General features: G+C 41.4%; 1 non-coding gene across 1 annotated transcript; it reads right to left on the bottom strand.

Moving 5' to 3' along the window:
- Positions 1 to 17848: 17848 nt before the first annotated feature.
- LOC147440493 (U2 spliceosomal RNA) lies at positions 17849 to 18047 on the bottom strand. The gene has a single exon (XR_015184398.1). It is a non-coding gene; the product is annotated as a U2 spliceosomal RNA (small nuclear RNA).
- Between the last annotated feature and the right edge of the window lie 2966 nt (positions 18048 to 21013).

Here is a 21013-nt window from a genome sequence, read left to right as displayed (position 1 = left end):
AAGCCTTGGCGTACCCTCTCATCAAATAGAACTATTACAGGTAAAAGAAAGGTTGTAAAAAGAATATGCAAGAAGATGGCACAGATAAAGACCACCCAAAGTGGAGGTTAAGCTGGTTGAACAAGAATCCGAGATACCTGATTCTGTTCACAAGAGCACCTGCAGCCCTACAAAGAGATCCAACATTCTGGCATGTACCCAGAGTAAGGACATGGCAAGCGCATGAAGCACTGCAGAAGAAGAGGCCAACTTGGCTCAACTTCCTCAGGCTGCCAGCTCTAGAGAGAGGCTAAGCGACAGAGGAATACATGGCGAAAACCCTAACGGGTGCCATGTCATTCTTCAAGAGTCTACCAGATCTCTCCTATGCAATGTTATATAAGATCTGCAAGATGCTACTCACATGCATACAAGTTTTCAATGAGCCTAAGCAGACAGGAGCCCCATGGCTGTCATTCTTGGAAGGAAAAAAAGGCTTATGCTACGATTTGAGTGGGCAACCTTCAGAAGAAATCCTTTACGGATTGTATACCATATGCATGTTCCTACCCTTGAATAATATGCTAGCCTTTGAAGAAGCATTCTACACTGGATTCTTCACCTAGCGCGAACGAAGATATTTGTGCCGGTGATAAGCAACCTAACATCCAGGTTTGTAGGCTACTCAGCGGTGGAACTGAAGAATCAATTCACCATGCAATTTCTGCAAGTGCCCGACAAAGAACAAAGAATCAAATACCAAAAGGCACTGGAAGCACTTAAAGACCGCCTCGCCCACTATCAACCCGAAGACTACTTCAGCCCATAAAGCTATGTCAAGGGAGGACAAAGGCAAGGAGGGGGGGAATGTTAGCAGCAAGCTAACGCGGACACCATTTTTTGCACCATTTTTCTAAGTTCTCCTTGTAAAACATTTATTATTTTCATAAATAGAGAATATTGTAACTCCCATTTTCTCGGATAAACCTTGTAACTAAAGAGTCGGGGCTAAAAGCTTCTAGATTCTATCAGCCAGTCATTTCCGAGCTTTGGTAGAACTCCAAATTATTAGTTTTGACCACCCTAAAACCTTGGTTAAGGTATACAAGCTAATTTTTGTAAATTTTTTATAAGTTTTTGGATAAGAAATACACAACGTGAGCTAACGGTGCTCACTTCTCTCCTTCTCGCGCTTCCTGCTCCCTCTCCGGTTGTCACATTGCGAATGCGTTTGTTGTTTTGCAACCGCAAGTAAGAGCTCTATGCATTGACGTAAGCCATTCACACTATTTCTTAGCTTTTGGCGCCGCTGACCCGCGGCCTAATTTTATCATAACTAGGATTTACATGTTCAAATCAAAAACTAAGCATAGGCGGGGTATTGGGGCATCATTGCTTAGCATATAGATGCATTCTGGGTCGAAAAACGACTAGGTCAAAAATCCACTGCTGTTAATAATCGCGATTTTGGAACTTGACCTAAAGTGGGGTTTGAGGCCATAGGCATGTGTGCTTAGGTCTTATAAACTTGTCCTAGAAGTTTTATTACATTTGAATGTCATTTGATGTTGTAACGGATGTGAATTGTTTGCCAATGAGCGATTGGATGTCATTTGATGCTGTAACGGATGTGAATTGTTTGCCAATGAGCGATTGGCTTTTGGTTATTTCAGTCACTTGAGTGTAGCTTGAGTTAGATGCGAGTTTTTAGTTGTTTTTCGAGAGATTGACAACCTCTTGTAGCCTCTATGCACTAGTCGAGTCAGCTTCGTCCCATGGTTTGACAAATTAATCGTGTTTCTCGCTAATACTGCAATAAGATAGGATGGTGAGGTTAGACATGCGTCCCCCACAATAACGGTCAAGAATAAGTACGCAATACCAAGGATTGATGAGTTGCTTGACCAATTACACAGAGCGTCTATCTTCACAAAAATTGATCTTAAGTGAGGATATTACCAAATTCAAAATCAAGGAGAAGGACATACCAAAGATAGGATTTAATACTCATTTTGGACATTATGAATTTACAGTTATGCCTTTTGGACTTACCAATGCTCCTGCAACTTTTAATTGTCTCATGACCACTGTGTTTTAAGATCATCTTGATGATTTTGTTCTTGTCTTCTTTGATGATATTCTAGTTTACTCAAGAGACAGAGAAGAACGGAACAGCATGTGCGACGAGTACTTGAACTTCTCCGTCAAAGTCAACATTATGCTAAACGTAGCAAATGCACCTTCTTCACCAACAAGGAGTATTTGAGATTTATTGTATCCAAGGATGGTGTTTCTACTGATCCAAGTAATATCAAAGCTGTTATAGCTTGGCCTACACCAAAATCAATATGAGAAGTATATGGATTTCTTGGTTTAACATGATGGTATCGTACATTTATTCAATGCTACGCTAAGATTTCATCTCCATTGAGACTAATACACTTAAGAAGGCTAAATTGTTTACCTACTAAAGCTAGTTTTGAGAAACTCAAAGAAGATCTGGTGAATGCTCCAATACTACAACTTGCAGACTTCTCAATGACATTCACTGTGCTCACTGATGCAAGTGGACAGGCACGATGGAGTTCTATCTCAAGAAGGAAAACCAATAGCTTATGAATCTCATAAGTTACGTACACATGAGTTGAATAACCCTACATATGATTTGGAATTATTGGCCATTGTGCATGCTCTTAAAGTTGGAGACATTACCTTCTTGAAAGGAAATTTGAACAACATACCGATCATAAAAGCCTTAAGTAGATCTACACCCAACCTGACCTTAATATGTGGCAACAAAGATGGATGGAGTTGTTGTGTAAATATGCTTTTGGAATCGAATATAAACTTAGGAAGGAAAATCTTTTGGTCGATGCCTTAAGCAGGAAGAGTATTGTAGCGCGGCTGTCACAACCTCTACTACCTTCTTAATTGACCTTATTCGAGAAGGTATGTCTCAGGAACCATATTACATAAAAATCTAGTGTTTTATGAACTTGAATAATCGCACATAGAAGCAAGAGAGGAAAATCAAAGGCTTCCACGTTGAAGGCGATGATCTTTACTTCAGTAACTGCTTTTGTATCCCAAATCAAGGTGGGATCAAACACCAGATACTACAAGAAGCTCATGATATACCTATAGCAAGACACCCAAGATACATTAAGACTTACTCTATGGTAAGGAAGAGTTTCTTTTGGCCAGGACTAAAGCGTGATGTGTTGAACTATGTTACAAGATTTTTAACATGTCAATGTATTAAAGTTGAACGAGTTTGATACCCTGGAAAGCTTCAACCTATTGATGCACCACAAATGGAATGGGAATACATATCCATGGATTTTGTTACACGACTCCTACATCTCTGGGATATGACTCTATTTTTGTGGTTGTTGATATGCTTACAAAAATGACCCATTTGTTTTCAGTCAAGACAACTTTTACGGCTAAGGATATAGCTTAAGTCTTCATGAAAGGTGTCTTCATATATCATGGTTACCTCGACGTATAACTTCAAATCGCAATGCCAAGTTCACCTCAAACTTTTGGAAAGCCTTATTCTCAACTACAGGAACCCAGTTGGCCTTTAGTATTACTTATCACCCTTAAAATGATGGATAAATAGAAAGGACCAATCAAACCATTGAATACATGTTAAGAACCTATTGTATGCATGAGCAGATTAAATGGACTAGATATTTGTATTTGGTAGAATTTGCGTATAATTCCTCATTCCAATGCTCAATTGGGATGTCTCCTTTTCAAGCATTGTATGAACAAGAGTGTCTTACTCCACTCAAATGGGCAGACCCTCTCATACGAGTTCAAACATCTAAAGAAATATTGGATGCAATGCAGGATATTAAAACTGCTCAAGATAGACAAAAGACTTATGATGACCCTAAACGATCTATAAGACTTTTTGAAGAGGGTGATATGGTATTTCTCATAGGGAAACTCAAACATAGTTCCTTATCAATGGGTAAGTGTAAGAAGCTCAGTGCCAGATATGGTGGACCTTTTGTAATCACAGAGAGAATTAATGATGATCAAGCTTACAGACTCTTGTTGCCACCACACATAAAAGTACATGATGTTTTTCACGGCAGCTTACTCAAGAAGTATGTACCTAATCCATAACACGTTCTTGATGATTCTCTAATATCTACCTCTACCGATTGGACTTTTGAAGTATATCCCAAAGTGATACTTCAAAGTAGAACTAAATCATTGGAACATTATTGAACACCTTGTTAAATAGCCAATGCACCTCAAATTTTTCAAGTGTGTGAGGATGTAAGATCCCCAAACTTTTAGGTCTCTTTTGAAAATAAGAAAAAATAGATTATAATGTTTGTTTTGTCAAATTTTGATTTAAGATAATTGATTGATAGTATTGTAAAGTTCTTAAGTAAAAAGCAAATTCATTTCCATGTTCTAGTAGATTAGATGGACATTTGGTTCAATTTTGAGAAATTCCACCAGTTTTAGCTTTTTCGTTATTTTTATGTTTTTTTGCAAAAAGCAAGGTCGGATCCTTAAACTATGTTCGAGAAAGCTATGGTTCAATTTTGTAGAAATCTGCTTTTCGAGTGTTTTTCACGCTATTTTTAGCTTTTAGTGATTTTTAGTAAAAAGCGAGTCCGCTTTCTTATTCCAATGGACAAGGAAAACCCATGGTTTGATTTTAGAAAATTTTACTTTTTTTAACGGTAATTTTAGCTTTTCGTGCTTTTCAGCATTTTTCAAAAGTAATGTGCTTTTTAAGATGACCTAAACATAAAAATATTAATTTTTAGTCTCCATCAGATTAAAAAAATGATCACCCGGAGAAAAAATGGGACTAAATGGGATTTTTACAAGAATTATTTTTATAAAAATAAATATCGTAAATACGTAGGGGCAATACGGGAAAGTCATAATTATGTGGAGGCATCACGGTGCGGCATAGTTTAGTCAAGGTTTCATTAGTTGGCCGGATATTATCCAATTGGTCAATTTTACTGTAAAAATTGAATAGTAAGTGGGAGAGTTGACCACCAAAGGTCAAGCCATGTTTTTAGCAAAGTGTCCAAAAGCTTGCAGCTATTCCTAGCTGAAAAACTAGCGATAGACTTTGTCTTGGGGCTCACTCCAGCCTTACCCAGTGCCTATAAATTCACCTGCAGTGCTCAATTTCCAGTGCCGTCTGTTGCGTCTACTACCTCAAGGCTATACGTACTTATTATATGGAGTGGTGAAAGCTCCTCATCACCATCTCCATAATCTCTTCTCTCTCGTTTACAGGAAGAAGAAGAAGAAGAAGAAGAAGAAGAAGAAGAAGAAGAAGAAGAAGCAGAAGAAGGATACTCTCTCTCTCCGAAAGCGATCGTGGTGAACACCTCTACGTAGCTCTCATTACCGCTCTCACGGAAAAGCAAGAAGCCTTTCAACAACCCCTAATCACTTCTAAAGCACGGTGAGAAGTTCTAAACTCCATAGCCATCATCATCTCTCTCTCTCTCTCTCTCTCTCTCTCTCTCTCTCTCTCTCTCTCTCTCTCTCTCTCTCTCTCTCTCTCTCTCTCTCTCTCTCTCTCTCTCTCTCTCTCTCTCTCTATGTCGTTAATCTGAGTAGACACCCTCTCGGTGATTGTTTTTTCATATATGAGTGTATGTATGGATTATTTTTCGAGTGCATATGAATTTGATCCATGATTATTTTATCATGCTTAACACGCTAATTTATGCACACCATGTGTTTATGATCATGTGCATACATAAAAAGCGCTTTTCGTTTCACGTCATAGGAGCGGTAGGAACATTGTTTTGGCTATGACTCACAAGTCGTTATGAATCAGCCCGAACCCTATAAACCGGACATAAAACACATCATTTAGAACATTTTATCTCTCGGTGCCATATGAAAATCATGCATGAGCTAAGAGATATGGTAAAACAATAGCTTGTTGTGCCCACTGCACTGTCAAAATTTTGGATCTCAGGCTCCGTAGAGAATAACTATATAGATTCACCAGATGGGCAAACCCACTTTGCCAATTGAAAATCTTGATTAAACTTGATGATAAATATATTTAGGTCTCCGTTATCACCTTGGGTATGCGATTTATTAATCCGTCCATAATCGAGTTTACCTACACATGTAGGGGTGCTACCAAGGGGGAGTATCATATGATGTAGTGAGTTAATCGAGACATTTATATATGATTTATGGTTTATTTTGGTGAGTTTATTTCAAATATTATATATCCATAAACTCATGTGAGGGTATATAGTTAGTCAATCCGAACCACACAGACAAATATAAACAAAGCAGCTTTCTTTTGTGTTATCGTTTGTTGTGTGAGTATCATACGTGCAAATTGATGTGATGGAGTGCTATTCTATATTATGGATCTGAGATTGATGCATTGATTTGAGGTCAAACACTTTCATTTGCATATTATGCATGCTCCCGAAAATGGCAAAAAGTTATTTTTTGCATATGTGTGAAGTTATGGTTTATGGTCGACCTTAGGTTCGGAGCTGTTTTGCATCATGTTTATGGTGATTGAATGATATCATATGATGTATGGAACCTCATGTATAGATGTGAATGCCGCACGTACATGGGTATGATTGCTTTCTACCTTTCTAGGTCAAAACTAGCTCTATGTGCTAGAGAGGTGAAATGCAGATATGCTGTATCAACTTTGCATGATTAGATGTTGTCAAAATTGGATTTTTATATCATTTTTAGTTTTTGGTTGGACTTATTTAATGCATGAGAAGCTCATATCTTAAGAGTCATGTGTGTGGTCTCTGATTGACTACAGTGAATCTGTCAAACTCCAAGTGTGGGAGTTGGTTCAGTGAGAATATGATTTGTGGATAAGGGCTGAAATTCCCTCCTGGATTATGGTTGTGATTTTATAGTGGAAGCCGGTGTGGCTCTTTGTTTTTTTTCTGGATATGTTATGCTGTCAAAATGCTACCAAAATTTTTGCAACCATGTTATGTTTTAAAGTGGTTATACAGGATTGGTTGTGCCTCACCCGAGTTGGGTGGAGTGCTCACCCATACGATGTGATTAGATTATGGTTTATGGTTTTGAATTGGATCATGGAGTGATTTTGTATGGTTTATGGTAGACGTGTAAGGGTAGAGACCTTATACAGTCTAACTGCTTCGAAAAGATTGTTTGTGCATATGGAAGGTGGTATTATGATTGGACTCACGTGTTATGTTTCTCATGGTAGCGTCACTACAAGACTAGGATCACCTACATCGCTTAGCCTTAGATAAAAGGGTCGTTGACCTAGGGCTTTGCTGGATCGGGGGTATTGCTTAGATCTTCTTCTTTTTGTTAAGCTCATCTACATGATTAGTGCGTCGGAGGTTGAATAACCTACACGGATAACGCGTCGGAGATTTTGCCTTGGATTTGCCTAAACACCCCATGTTGGGCATCGAAGAGATGTGGCACCTAAACTGGTATGGTTGATGTTGATACCCTACCACTTACTAGTACTTGGGACCCTTTCAGAGCTTGGGTTCATGGAGGAAGGTGAAGCGGCCTCAGCTTATGTCTAACTCAAGTAGGTTGGAGGTGTTCTCGCTTGCTCCCGGCGAAGTGAAATTCTCTCTGTCCGTAGTAGAATGGGTTGACGGGTCTCTCCTAGTTATTTTGTCATATTCTTTTTTATGTTATGGTATACTGAGATTTTTTGTCATTACATTAATACATGGTTGGCTGTTTCATTTAGATAGGAAATTTAGAGATTCTCTGTTGTCATTCTCTCATGTCTCTGTGCACTCTATTTCACCCTCCACTATATTCTCTTTCTCTCTCTCTCTCTCTCTCTCTCTCTCTCTCTCTCTCTCTCTCTCTCTCTCTCTCTCTCTCTTTACGCAATGCGGTGTACACATATATTCACCCTCCACAATGTTATATTTCTTTGAGTATGATTTCATTCATAACATCCATTTAGGGGTAGCACTAGTTGCTAGGTGCCTCTTGATGCAGTCCGGCTCATGGCCTAAACTCCATGCTTGGTCGGACGTTGAGAACTCCTCCCCTATGCAAACGCTTCTGCAACTCTGATGTATATTGAAAATCGTATAGTGTTGTAAATTGTATATTTTGTGCACAGACCCTTGGGGAGGGGTATCTCTCATGTAGGCTCTCAACTTCTCAACAAGCTTTGAGGAGGAGATGGAGTTCTTGCACTTTCACCAAGTGAGAATGTAGGTGTATACCCCCAAGCACACCCCTTCCTTGCCTTGGTTGACCCCTCCTTGTAGCTCAAGCTTGAAGCTCATTGGACCCCTCTAAGCCTAGCCAATCACATGCACAATGCATTTCAAGCAACATGGGTAGTCTTTGGCAAGTGTCCTCCTTACCTCTTTGAGAGAGAGAGCTTGAAAATATCTAGATATTTGTTGAATTGAACTAAAAGCTTATTGGACCCCTCTTTAGCTCAGCCAATAGGATTCAAGCACACCATGTGGCTAAGCATAGGGAGAGCCTGACATGTGTCCATGTGTACCTTGAGAAAGGGGGTTCCCTTTGGGTGAGTGGAAGGTTAAGTGAAAGATTCCCATAACTTTGGGGCTTTCCCCCTTCTTTGTAGGGTCTCTTATTTACTCAATCCTCTCAAGCACCTTACCCCCCTATGCATGGGAAGCTTCTCAAGCACCTTAGTCAACAAGCACGACAAGCAACTCAAGCACCTTAGTGAGCAAGCATGACAAGCACCTCAAGCTTGGGTTGGGTTTCCACCTTAAGCACAGCCCTAGCTTGCCTAAGGTCAAAGGACTTTTAACACTAACCATTGGAGGTCTTTAATGAAGCTCACCCTACGGTCTTTAAGCTCCATTAGCTATCCTTGCTCTTTGACATATCATCTCTCATTTGGACCCCTTTATCATTGGCTTCGTGTCAAGATACACCCGTAAGCACATGTCTATATTCTAACCCTTATTCCGTTTATTATCCCACATTAAATGATCAGTTTAATATTGTTGAGGTATAAAGCCCAATGTGGTCGCCCAGGTAAGTGGGCGGGCCGCCAGGTATGTACACATATTCTTTTGTAAAAACCTAATAAGAACTCACTATGCTCTACACATTACAGTAGAGCGAGTTCACCATATCGCCGTGCTCTTCTTCTCGCACTCTCTCTCGCGTCGCACTTCCGCTCGTACTCCTTCAACTGGTATCAGAGCTCAGATCGAGGCTCAGGGAAGCACTGCAGGAGGCTAGAGTCACCAACTCAGATTGGAGTGAAATTCGACAGGCGAAGACACGTCCCCAAATCTCGACCACCGTTCGGCTTCGACAAAGGTCTGCGCAGCCATTTTCGACTACGTGGTCTCGGCGGGTGCAGATCCGACTCTGCAAATTTGGGGTTTCGGCCTACGACTACAGGTGCTGAGGATATCTGCACTTCCAGAGTGCTGATTTGTGGCTGTCTACACATCGAAGGACGGCTCACAGTTCTTGGAGGCGTGTCACATACGACACGGGCGCATCTACACACAGACTATAGGCGACATCCACTAGTTCATCAGGTAGCTTGTGTTTGCTGCTTGATATTCCAGATTTCATCCTGACATTGCAGGTACTTCCACATGGGATGTATTGTCAGAGATGATGTATGTCTGTTGAGGGTTTGCTGGCTGTGAGTCACGCAGCAAACAACCGCCGCAGCGGTTACAGCATATAGTGGGAAATTTGTGGATGTATGACTTTGTGGGAGTCTATGTACTGTCAGATTTACTGCAGCCTTTTTTGAGGGTTGAGTGAGGTTTTATTGAGCTGGGGGATTCTCGAATGTCGAGATCCTTTCGGTGATACAGGTCTTGGAGCGATCCCTCGAGCACCCTTAGATAGGCAACTAGGATGTATTGACTGTGAGTTAGCCAGTTGGGATTGCATCTTTGCTTTACTGCCGTTGAGGCATTGTCGCAGTCTATGCTTATAGGACAGTGACAGGACAGTGAGAGACAGTACAGGTGCAGGACAGGTTTACCCGCAGCTTACAGTGTCAGAGAGACAGTGTTTTTTGAGCTGTTTTTGGTCTGTTTTTTAGTACACCAGATCCATTTTACAAAGGAGACTCTGCCAAAATTTATGCAGAATCTGAAGCTTTCTTGGTTCATTTGACAGGTTGATATTGGTTCCGAGGTCAGTTTACAAGGGAAACTCTGCCGAATTTTTCCCAGGAAAGTAAACCACTGTGAAGCGTAGCTATGGCTGGATCACAGGACACTGCTCTTTACAATATCAAGAAGCTGGATGGAACCAATTTCCCATTGTGGAAGAAGCAGATTTGGCACGTGTTGGTACAAAAGAAGCAGATAAAACCTATAAATCTCAAGGGGATAAAACCAGAAGATATGGACGAAGATGAATGGAACGAAATGGATGAATTGGCACTTTCTACCATTATGCTGACTTTGGCAGAAAGCATTTACTTCAATGTAGCAGATGAGTTGTCGGCTTATCAAGCATGGTTAAAGCTGAGTGATCTTTATGAGAAGCAGAGTGCAGCTTCACAGGTATACTGGCTTAAGAAGCTTGTTGACTTGAAGATGAAAGAAGGGACCCCTATGTCCAATCATCTGAATGAATTCAACACCATCTACAGTCAGTTGTCAGCTCAAGGTGTCAAGTTTGATGAACCTATTAGAGCTATGTTCCTCTTGATCACATTGCCGGAAAGTTGGGACACTTTTCGCATAGCTTTGAGTAATTCTGCACCTCCAGATGGTTTGAACATAGCAGGTGTAGAAGGAAGTCTGCTTACTGAAGAAACCAATAGAAAGACAATGGACAAAGGCAAACGAACAGCCCTAGTTGTCAGGAGAAGGACCAAAGAAAAGTACAAAGGTGGAAAGAGGAATCAGTCTCGTAGCAAGTCCCGCAATGCTAAAGGCAAGAGTGACATAGAATGCTACCATTGTGGCAAGAAGGGTCACATGAAAAGAGACTGCGGAGAATGGAAAGCAGAAAAAGGCAAAGAGAAAGTTGAAGACCATGGTGAGAAGAACAAGTCCTCAGTGAAGATTCAAGAAATAAATGTGACAAACACTGTTGCAGAGGATGATAGTCTAGTGTCAGGTGACATCTACTTCTTGAAGAATACAATGGACTTAGCTCTTCTTACAGCACCTGATGGAAATGCACTGAGTGACTGGATTATAGACTCAGGGGCATCACTTCATGTGTCTCCAAACAAGGAGTGGTTTACCTCTTATGAGACCACTTAAGATCATGTTCGGCTAGGCAATGGGCAGACATGTGAGATCTTAGGTGTTGGAGATGTTCAATTGAAGTTTCAGAATGGCTCTTCTTTCACGTTGAAGAATGTGAGACATGTTCCCGCAATTACAAAGAGCTTGATCAGCACAGGTTTACTTGATGATGCTGGCTATGCCACCACTTTTGGACAGAACATATGGAAGATATCCAAGGGTTCTATGATAGTAGCACATGGAGTAAAGTCTGGAGGACTTTACATGATTTATGTATCAAATGTCAGTAAGCACGACAAGCACCTCAAGCTTGGGTTGGGTTTCCACCTTAAGCTCAGCCCTAGCTTGCCTAAGGTCAAAGGACTTTTAACACTAACCATTGGAGGTCTTTAATGAATCACACCCTAAGGTCTTTAAGCTCCATTAGCTAGCCTTGCTCTTTGACATATCATCTCTCATTTGGACCCCTTTATCATTGGCTTCGTGTCGAGATACACCCGTAAGCACATGTCTATATTCTAACCCTTGTTCCGTTTATTATCCCACACTAAATGATCAATTTAATATGAGAAAATAATTTGGGTTGATTAGATATTAGATTTTATGACATCCTCAACCAAGAAGTCATTTGGTAATTATGTCTTAGCACCATCATATTGTAAAATGGTCATTCTACTACAAAGAAAGCATTGCAAGGAGCACAACCATCCCAATCAACACAGAGGTGCATAGAGCTCCATCATCATGGACCTTGCTTAGATACACAATGTTGAACGGGTCGTAAAGTGAGGGGGGAGTATGTAGCATCCTGTCATCTAAGATACTCAAAATACCAATTTCTCACAAGTTCCTAAACCAACTAGTAATATTAAGTTGCCCCTAACATCAAACGGCATATGGCTTTTTCTATAAATGATACTTTGAAAGGTTTATGAGAGACTTACCCTTAGTGGATTAAGTCGAAAGGGATTGTTTTTTGTGTAAAGGACGACAGCACCTAATTAATAGTAATATATCAATATTTTATCTACCATATACACATATTTGTGTCTCCCATCCTATCATGAATGCACGGAAGTAGTGCATTTTTCATGATTCCACGAAGTTAAGAAGAAGATCAAATCTTGCACAAGAGAAAAGACAAACAAGAGATGATTCTTCATCCAAGGCACACAAATGCATCAACAAGAGTGGTAAAATATATGCCATTCTTAGTATTGAGAACAATTTTACTACTCCCTTTGATTGAATAGGAGACATGTTTGGCACGTGGTAGCATTCCCATGGAGATAGCCTCATGAGAAGTAAGCATATCATGATGATATGTAATGTGCTTTGTAGGACTAGAGTAAAAGTACCATACATGTGAGTCTTATAAGTCATGGGCATACATTATTTTTGACTAGGAGGATCATGCTAAGATTGTGCACTAAACACCCATTTTGTATCCTACAGAATCTGCAATTGAAGAAGCATTTGCACCGGCTGTATTTGCCTCTTCCTTACGATCATGTTTATCCTTTACCAGTCACTAGAGGTGGCAAAGTTAGTAGTATGATGGCTCAAGAAAGCAAGTGAAGTCTGAATCTCCTAAGTGAACAAGATAGTTCTAAGTGTGAGCCTGATGATCAAGTAGAATCTTAAATTTAACTATCATGATTGCTGGACAAGGTAAGTGAGGTTGTAACAAACTTTGAGCACCGTGGTGGATACAAGGATAAAATTGAAGCTAAACTTAAGTGCGAACATCATGGACAAGATAGCTAAATAATGCTTAAAATTGATAGTTTATGGCAGAGATGGGTAAAAAAGAAGTGGGGCTGAAACTATCTCATGCTGTATAAAGCAGGTATTGAAGTTTAATGTCAACTTTAAGCCTTGTTTTCTTAATCACAACATGAGGTTTAATATCTCTGTGAGGTCCCATAGGGTATTCAACCAAGGAAACATTGAGAAGGTTGTTTACTAAAAATCTTCATAAAAGGATGGTAAAAGAAAATTTGTAGATATCCAAAAACATACAACTGGAGGGTGGACTTTGATGTATTAATGTCAACTTTAAGCCTTGTTTTCTTAATCACAACATGAGGTTTAATATCTCTGTGAGGTCCCATAGGGTATTCAACCAAGAATTGTTTTTATAAAAATTAATATCATAAATACATAGGGGCAGTACGGGAAAGTCATAATTATGTGGAGGCATCACGGTGCGGCATAGTTTAGTCAAGGTTTCATTAGTTGGCCGGATACTGTCAAATTGATCAATTTTACTGTAAAAATTGAATAGTAAGTGGGAGAGTTGACCACCAAAAGTCAAGCCATGTTTTTAGCAAAGTGTCCAAAAGCTTGCAGCTATTCTTGGCTGAAAAACTAGCGCTAGACTTTGTCTTGGGGCTCACTCCAGCCTTACCCAGTGCCTATAAATTCACCTGCAGTGCTCAATTTCCAGTGCCGTCTGTTGCGTCTACTACCTCAAGGCTATACGGAAGCTTCTCAAGCACCTTAGTCAGCAAGCACGACAAGCAGCTCAAGCACCTTAGTCAGCAAGCACGACAAGCACCTCAAGCTTGGGTTGGGTTTCCACCTTAAGCTCAGCCCTAGCTTGCCTAAGGTCAAAGGACTTTTAACACTAACCATAGGAGGTCTTTAATGAAGCTCACCCTAAGGTCTTTAAGCTCCATTAGCTAGCCTTGCTCTTTGACATATCATCTCTCATTTGGACCCCTTTATCATTGGCTTCGTGTTGAGATACACCCGTAAGCACATGTCTATATTCTAACCCTTATTCCGTTTATTATCCCACATTAAATGATCAGTTTAATATGAGAAAATCATTTGGGTTGATTAGATATTAGATTTTATGACATCCTCAACCAAGAAGTCATTTGGTAATTATGTCTCAGCACCATCATATTGTAAAATGGTCATTCTACTACAAAGAAAGCATTGCAAGGAGCACAACCATCCCAATCAACACAGAGGTGCATAGAGCTCCATCATCATGGACCTTGCTTAGATACACAATGTTGAACGGGTCGTAAAGTGAGGGGGGAGTATGTAGCATCTTGTCATCTAAGATACTCAAAATACCAATTTCTCACAAGTTCCTAAACCAACTAGTAATATTAAGTTGCCCCTAACATCAAACGGCATATGGCTTTTTCTATAAATGATACTTTGAAAGGTTTATGAGAGACTTACCCTTAGTGGATTAAGTCGAAAGGGATTGTTTTTTGTGTAAAGGACGACAGCACCTAATTAATAGTAATATATCAATATTTTATCTACTATATACACATATTTGTGTCTCCCATCCTATCATGAATGCACGTAAGTAGTGCATTTTTCATGATTCCACGAAGTTAAGAAGAAGATCAAATCTTGCACAAGAGAAAAGACAAAGAAGAGATGATTCTTCATCCAAGGCACACAAATGCATCAACAAGAGTGGTAAAATATATGCCATTCTTAGTATTGAGAACAATTTTACTACTGCCTTTGATTGAATAAGAGACATGTTTGGCACGTGGTAGCATTCCCATAGAGATAGCCTCATGAGAAGTAAGCATATCATGATGATATGTAATGTGCTTTGTAGGACTAGAGTAAAAGTACCATACATGTGAGTCTTATAAGTCATGGGCATACATTATTTTTGACTAGGAGGATCATGCTAAGATTGTGCACTAAACACCCATTTTGTATCCTACAGAATCTGCAATTGAAGAAGCATTTGCACCGGCTGTATTTGCCTCTTTCTTACGATCATGTTTATCCTTTACCAGTCACTAGAGGTGGCAAAGTTAGTAGTATGATGGCTCAAGAAAGCAAGTGAAGTTTGAATCTCATAAGTGAACAAGATAGTTCTAAGTGTGAGCCTGATGATCAAGTAGAATCTTAAATTTAACTATCATGATTGCTGGACAAGGTAAGTGAGGTTGTAACAAACTTTGAGCACCGTGGTGGATACAAGGATAAAATTGAAGCTAAACTTAAGTGCGAACATCATGGACAAGATAGCTAAATAATGCTTAAAATTGATAGTTTATGGCGGAGATGGGTAAAAAAGAAGTGGGGCTGAAACTATCTCATGCTGTATAAAGCAGGTATTGAAGTTTAATGTCAACTTTAAGCCTTGTTTTCTTAATCACAACATGAGGTTTAATATCTCTGTGAGGTCCCATAGGGTATTCAACCAAGGAAACATTGGGAAGGTTGTTTACTAAAAATCTTCATAAAAGGATGGTAAAAGAAAATTTGTAGATATCCAAAAACATACAACTGGAGGGTGGACTTTGATGTATCCCTTTGTGTGGCATTATTTGGGAATCCATAAGTCAATGATTCACTTGTACCCACTCTTTGCATAAATAAACAATCTTTGCTATACAACATAGTAGCTCATCATTAGGCTCTTGAGGTTTCAAGTATATAAGAGCTATGGAGAAAATTCCAACCCTCCTTTCAGAAAATGAAAGATACATTCCGAACATGCGAGGCAAAAAAAAAGTGTGGATTGCATTGGCATAGGTGTCGTTCATTTAAGTGGAAGGAAAATTCCTCTTTCAGCAATCCATTTGAGACTTCACTCTACCACTCAATCATCTATTTGCACACTTTAATTGGAGCAAATGTCTACAAGCTTCAATGCGAGCTGTTAACATTTTCCAAATCTTCACCATCACAACATTTGCTAAGTTAGGTAGACCTTGGTAGCCCTACATGGAGTATGCAGAGAATCCCAAACATGAGAATTTCTAAAGGAGCAACTAATCTTAGAATTTAAAGAGAGGTGCCAGAAGCGTGCCACAAAAAGTCGAACCAGGTTCTCCGTAGAAGAAGAACCGGCTGAAGCTATGAGCTACCATTGCAACCGGCTTGGCATTAACAAGGCGACGATCTCACCACAACACACGAACAGAATTGAAAAGTTTTAATACTTGGAACTTGAAAACAAGCAAGTGCTAAACATAACTGAATGCAAAAACTCGGATGCCACAGCCGTACGACTACCACATCATCAATGCAAATCGCGACATGCCACCGATCCTGTCTCTTGCTCTTCTTTCTGTCGGCCAATGGCCAAGTCATGAATAACCGAGAAGACTACGAAGCCGGCGGTGGTTGGTTCTCCTGCGTAGTCGGACACTTGGCCAAAATATTGCGTCTTTCCCCGACATGTGTAGCACTTTCCCTGCTTGAGCCATTCTTGCAATGCGTGCCTCGTGAGAGGGTGTCGACCAAAGGGAAGCCAAGTACATGGTGCCTGTCCATGAAATGAAGCACCATTGCTGTGCATTACTTTCAAACTAATTTCCTGATCTTGGAGGCTTGCCCCTTTGAGGAAGTGGTGTCAAACTGCTGGATGAAAGCTAGTGCTTGCCTCTCATCCTGGTGGAATTCGCAAGGGTATCCAGGCATAGTGCCGTATGGGCATCCCTACTCCAAAAGCACATATGGCATATGGCCGAAAAGCAGCCGTACCAATGCAGTAAGGTCCAAAAGCACCTGCACTTGCTCCATAAGAACCGAATCGCCATCGGAGTGATATTTGAGAACGTTGGGCCCAAAAGGCCTGGAAAGGGTGGCATCTGCTGCCGCAAATCCTGCGGCGTATGACACGTCGTACATTTGCACAAGGAGAGGATTCTCTTTTTAGGTATTATCATGCATCTTGCTTTAACACCCTGTTGGATCTCAGCGTGTCGTATTCATGACTTCTCAACACCCAGTATTTATGAGCTCTCAAGCGCCAACATTGCGTTTCTTTTATGTTCTCTCGACAACTCAAGTACCCTTGTACACCAGAGGCAACCTCAAGTTCCACTCCTCTTATTCCTCAACGTCCAGCTCTCACGAGAGAAGTTTCTTGCACGATGGCAATTTGTAGCCTACTGAGGAATCTGGACCTCCTGTTTCAACTGTGAATTCGACCCCTCCCTCCATACCCCAATATCCAGGCTCTTGCCCTTTCATGTACCAAGCTTTGCCCTAAGCCTCTCAAAGATGGGTCGACATCTCCGGTGTTAAGGATCGTCACCGTGCTTTACACTTCCTGTAGGAATCTTTCCACAATGGATAGAAGTAGTACACTGAAGACTTAAAAGACTGCTCAAGTTGCTAGTTGCTGCCTGGATTGGTGGCGTCAAATTCGATACCTTCCCCGCTCCAACAGCAATTTGGTGTTTGTTGTTTACTGAAGATTTGAAGATTGGCAGCAGTTCAAATTTGCTCTTGCCAAGATGTAGTTGGTGGATTTGAACTCAACGCCCTTCATGTCATCATGCAACCTCTCCCTGCGCAGAAGCCTTGCCAAAGAACAATCAATGCTAAGAGTGCAATCAACCAGAGCTCACTTTTATATCTGTAGGGGCAGGGGCTGCGGGGCTGTCCATAGCCTTTGTGCACAGACTAAGAGTGCCATCAACTAGTTCACTTTTATATCTGCTGCAGGCGCTGTTGGACGTTTGGAAGGAGTATCTCCCCACAACAGCTACGATTGTGGATCAGAAGACCACGGGACAAATCGAAAACAAAAACAAAAACAATAGAGCATGCCTGGGTGACGGCCACAGAAGCAGATCACCGTCAGTGGGCGGGCAGAGAATCGATTATCAATTGAGATTGTGGGAGGGGGGTGCGCCAGGCCTCTGAGGCAGTGCAATACAGAGGCGACGCGCGCAGTCCCCGGGCAGCAAGCTGCCGGAAGGGGACTGCCCCCGTGAGAAAAATTAGGTTAATATCATGTGGCCCGATGGACCACGTATCAGATATTAAACTGATAAGAACAGATACTACACTTGATCTTAGCCAAAAGGCCGAGAAAGGTATGGGTTCCCCAGAGTGCCCGCATGGCTTTTATACCTGCCCCGCCTCGCGCCTTGCCTTCTGGGATAATTGCTTCTGCTATTCTTTGCAAGCCCGTGTTTACACTATCTAAGCATTTGTTCGTGATGCCACGCAAAGCTCTCGGCCCGCCCCGCCTCTCGCGCCTTGCCCTCTCAGATCATTGGCTCTCCGTCAAACTTTTCTACTTACTTCTATTTACAAGCACAGCTCCCGGAATAGCACACTATCTGAGCACCCATCCTTGAAGGTTTCTACGCTATTCACACGATGCCAACGGAGCTCTCGACTGTGCGCTTTTTTTGGCCTTGTAATAAGCACTTCCCTTTTGGCAGCTTGCTGCTTACTCTCTCTCAGCCGCCATAGTCTACGAGCTGTAAGAGATAAGCTCACTTTTGGTAGCTTAGTATCAGGCCATCTGTTTGTGCAGAAGCCAATCCATAACATAGGCCCTCTATTCTCTATACGCACGAGTCAAAAGAGGCAATCAAAAGTGTCACACACAAACAGGAACGAATCTACCCTGAGAATAGGCACCAATGTGCAGGTCATGAGGTTGAAGCTATGTCTTATTTTGTGTCCTTCATACAAAAGTCATCAGCGGCCACTCCCTCGATCTTTGATCCTTCCAATAACTAAGCTAAAGGCGAGGGAGTCTTCTTCGGTAGGTGAAGCTCTGAAAGGGAGAAGGAAAGGGTTGAAGGGATGATCGAAACAACAAAAAGGGACATTCTACACTGCATCGCAAGAGGATGCCTGATAAGTAGCACCGATGCTGTTAGAAACATGGCAGCTAAGTGGCACCAATGCTGTCCAATAGATATGCAACCTTGAGCCTGTTTCAAAAGCTCGACTACTGTGAAGAAAATGGATTGTACTATGCTTGATTCTCCAAAATGGATTGTAATTGAGTCCCAAAAACTCGCGACTTGTGTTTTGTTCAGTCGCACAGTGCTGTTCTAGTTCTGTCATGATTAAATTACAACATTTTGTGTGTGAACAAAGGTCCTAGCAAGTGGCCACAGCCTCACATGGACGAGGCACGGGGGCTCTCCCTAACCCAAGAGATATAAAGCTAGGGAGGAGTGTTAGTCGTCACCCAAGAAGCCCTCACGGCCTTTCGATGGTAGTAGAGAACGGACGACAGGAACCATGGCTTCGCATGTACGATGAGATGTCATCGGATCAATCGCTTTTGACAAGTCATTGATTTGATTTTGAGACCGCTCCAGCTGCGCGACGGATGTGTCCATGGAGGATATGCGGGTTGGACTACATGACGATCGCGGGTTCGTTTTGATATCCACGAATTGAAAGCTCTCCTCCATCGATGCCAACTTAACTACGCTCCTGGATCTAGTTAACAATTTCATAATACAGATTGCCAAGGATCGGTCTCACAAAAACCCATTGTGGCCAATCAAGGGACTAATGGCAGACCACCACCGTTTGAGTCTCTTCTGGTAGGGCACGAGAACCACAAAACTTCATCATGGATGAAGGACTTAAAAGCCGCCAGTGTATAGAGGTGAAGACAAGGAGAGGATATAAAGATGTGACGAATACGTTTTTGCACTACCATCGTCTCTGTGCAACTCTAGATGTATTCCGCTCTCTGGAAACGAGTTTAGAACTTAAAGACAAGGCCTACAAGTGGCGGATGTTACTAAATTCGAACAAAAAAACCTACAACCTGGATGTGAGTCCAAGTTGTGTTCCAAAAGGAGGTCCTTCTTGTTGAAGATGATGAAACAGGAAACAGAAGGAAGACAGCAACTCAGAGTAGGAAGAAGATGGAGAAGGAGAAGACACAGAGCTTGTGTACGAGATCTCTGTAGTCTGTCTCTCTGTATTGGAATAATAGAGTATATACAAACTCAGAGCTACAAAGCTTATATGAAACCCTAAGAGATAAGGTGTCCTTTCACACCGGATGTCCAGGGGGAAAAACCCAGTGGGAGAAAAGTGCCCCTGGTGAAGCGCGTATACACACTAACACTACTACATGTCTACACTTCTTACCAATAAATATGACATAAATTGGCAAGCTTGGGATGAGTGCTTCTCCATATTTATCATTATCAAGAAGTGATCCTCAAGCTAGATAACCTCAATGCGTTTGAGGAGCCACTAATGAGCAAGCTGAGGGTATGGTAATATAAGAATGGAAATAAGCTTGCTTTTAGAGCTAGTGGCAACCCGAAGAAGGGTACGTGTATAGATAGGGTTTCATATTTTCTTTGATTCAGGCTGGATTGTTGTTGTACTACTTTTGACATAAAAATATAGGGTTGCCCCCTACCTTCCTCCTCTGAATAATAAGGTGAGTCGGGATTCTTCATCCCTCACTTAGCCTCAATACAATTTTAGGTTTTTGTCATAATAATCAATATCTAATTCTCCTAAATGATTTTCTCATGTTAAACTGATCATTTAATATGGGGAAGTGCCAGGGGAGAAAAGGCTAGAATATTGATTAAGCTAGCACCAGTAGGGATCCAAAGGGGGGGCCATCTGCAAATGAGCAATGTGCAACAATGGACTTAAAAGACCCTAAGGTTCAACCCATTAAGACTTCCAAAATGCTAAGGTTCCAACATGCTAAGGTTCCAAAATTCAAAGGTTGTGTCCAAAGGCCAAACACCAGGGAAATTGGATGCTTAGTGTGTGTCACAAAAAGTCTTTGTGGATACCTACATAGGAGGGGGCGAGCCTTGCAAGTAGGGGATGAGAGAGAAACTCACACACACACACACACACACACACACACACACACACACACACACACACACACACACACACACACACACACACACACACACACACACACAAGCTCCCTTTACACAAAGGGAATGAGGGACACATGTCAGCTCCCTAGCCCAGATGCCCACAAGGTGCACCCAATTCCTATTGGATGGCCTTGGAGGTGGACCAATGAGAATTAGGCTAGA

The sequence above is a fragment of the Adiantum capillus-veneris genome, chromosome 15 (genome assembly GCF_014529385.1).
Source record: "Adiantum capillus-veneris isolate H3 chromosome 15, ASM1452938v2, whole genome shotgun sequence".
NCBI lineage: Eukaryota > Viridiplantae > Streptophyta > Polypodiopsida > Polypodiales > Pteridaceae > Adiantum > Adiantum capillus-veneris.
Note: the sequence above shows the minus strand (reverse complement) of the source record. Positions and strands in the feature narration are given on the sequence as shown.